The sequence below is a fragment of the Entamoeba invadens genome, assembly GCF_000330505.1.
Source record: "Entamoeba invadens IP1 unplaced genomic scaffold scaff_1105074724362, whole genome shotgun sequence".
NCBI lineage: Eukaryota > Evosea > Mastigamoebida > Endamoebidae > Entamoeba > Entamoeba invadens.
Window position 1 is genome coordinate 13,934 of NW_004440255.1, and position 2,864 is coordinate 16,797.

Below are 2,864 nucleotides of genomic sequence, written 5' to 3' on the forward strand. Positions count from 1 at the left end.
GTAGCTAACTTAGAATGTGATTATATAAATTGAATCAAGAATCAATAAACTTAAAGAATATTTCAATAAGTTGTTAGAAATAACAATATAAAAGATGTTATAATTAAATATTATGTTAGTCCTAATGTTATTCAAAAAGGTTATGAAATATCGTTATATATAAATAATCAAGATAATGATCAAAACTTTAAAAAATTGTATGAAAAATGGTTATTGTAAAGGAAAAAATGGAAAAATATTTTCATCAATGAAATTACAGTTCAGGTAATCTAATAGATATTTACTTTTCTTCAAACCTGAGTGTATTTTTTGTAAAAACAGAGTAATATTTTTACATCTTATCTGAAGATATCTATTGAGTATGTTATTTTTATAGTTATTATAATAATACATTAATATTACTTTATTAATAATATATTTAGTAATATATTAATAATATATTTTTATTTTTATCTTAATATAAATGAATACAGATAATACTTCTCAATCAAAATTAAAATCCTTAAAAACACTTTCAAAGATTTGTTTTCTTCTAATAAAACAAATCAAACTACAAAGACGGACCCATTAAAACAAATAGACACTTCTAAAAATATTAAAGTAAAAGAAGCATCACTCCAAAGAGTGAACGATGTAACACCAAAAACATTATTTGGTATGAGTTATTCTCCAAATGAAATTGATGAAAGTGAAGATGAATATAATATTGAGCAAAGCATCATGCCGAAAGCTGAGCGAAACATCGACACATCTAAAAGGTGTGGTGAAAAACATTCTGGGCAAAGCATAGACACATCCAAAGGATGTGGAGTCCGCATCTGCGATGTATCCATGCCGAAGGCGGAACAAAATCCTGTGTCAAAGACTGAAAGTTTGTCAGTTATTACTTCTAAACATATTATTGCGTTACAGAAGATAATATACAAATACAATTTAAAAAAATAGATATGATAAAACAATTTAACAAAGAAATCAATAGATATTTAATAATAATACAGAAGTTAACTTTATCAATACAAAAGATTTAAATGCTACAATTAATATAAATGGTTATGTATTCTGTAAGATTAAAGCCAAACAAACATTAATTAAGAAACAAGTTAGAATTACGAAAAATGATTTAGAGTACCATGAAAAATCACTGCGGCGTGAAATATTACTGCGAATTGTTATTGGGCAAATAATAATGTTATTGTGGCTTATAAAACATAAAAAATAATTTACTTTGTAAAATTGTTATATAATATGGCCATCAATTAAAACAAGGGTAAATTCGTAAAAACGAACATTCCAAACAACTCAAACTATATATTGGTTCTTATTTTATTGATTTTAACAATTTATAACGTAAAATACGAAACAATACATCAAAACAAAATAACAAAAACGAATAAATTAAAACATCAAAAATTTGAATAAATAGTCCACCTTTTGGACACCATAATATGAAATTTGATTTCTGCTCATCTAGTCGTTAATTTTTGTTGGGAATATTGAAATTATTAACTCCAATTGAATAAACTAAAATTACCATTATAATCAATAAATTTAAACATAATAATTTTATAAAAACACAAATAAATATCAAATCGAATTGTAAAGATCGAATAAACGTTTCAATTTCGAAATTATTATAACAACAAAAATTGCAATACAATAAACATAAACAAAAACACGTTATAAACATATTATATTGATAAATTTATAAAATATAAATCAATTTGATGATAACAAACGGTTAAAGAGCGTGGGGTTTTCAAATGGTCGATTATTTAATCACACCAATTTAAAATCTAAATAATTTGTTGAAATGAAAGAATTAAGTTGTTTGGGGTTCTGGTGTATAAACCCTTTTAAAACAATGATAATGTATAATAAAATTATCCATAATTAATCGACTAGTTTAATTATATGATAATAATTATTAAAAAATAGTTTCACATTCAGAAAAAATAAATTATAATTTATTGTTGTTTCTTTATAAATTTTTGCTATTGATGTTAATTAAAAATACAAGTTAATTAACTATTTCACTTGTTTGATGTTTATTATATTTTAATTATATTCATACTATAATAATAGTTCATTGTTTGATTTATTTTATGTAAATCGTGAATGTATTATCACATCATTCGACGATCAAAATAGCAAGTGATCATACAACCAATATGTCAAGTATTTACTGAACGGTTTATATATTACAGATAAAGGTATTAAATACACAATTATATTGTTTATTCGTTTTGTTTTTAAACCATTTTTTGTGTCACGGTGTGACGGGTTAGATTCTTTCTTGAATTTTTTATTTAAAAAATCAACGACTTTCATAAAACATAAACAAGACATTGAGTAATGATTTTTCAAATAACAAATCATTGTGAAAGCAACTAATGAATTCACTTTATACATCAGAATGAAATTATATTGTTAAGTGATTATTTGGTAATTAAAATTATGAAGAAGATTTTTTATTTATAATTTTTAATCTTTAACAACAATACGATATTAAGCAAAACTTTATTGTTAAAACGTGTTCATATTTTGGCAGCGATATGGACTGTTCAATAAAATTATATTTATTAAATTGATACAACGAATAAATCAATATCAAATATTGACAATTTATTCACATTTTAAAAATATCGAAACACATTTTTACTTGATAAAATAATTTTTGGATATTCGAAACTATAATTTAGAATTTGTCTTTTTGTAATAACAAAAAAACCAAAAACGTTTTGTTTTTAAATTGAAAAAGGAAAATACAAAACCCTCATAAAAAGTATATAAAAACACCATTTTTCCTTTTAGCACAATCTGTTGACTTAGCCTCAAAAGATTTTGTAGAACAAAATTGTCGTTTT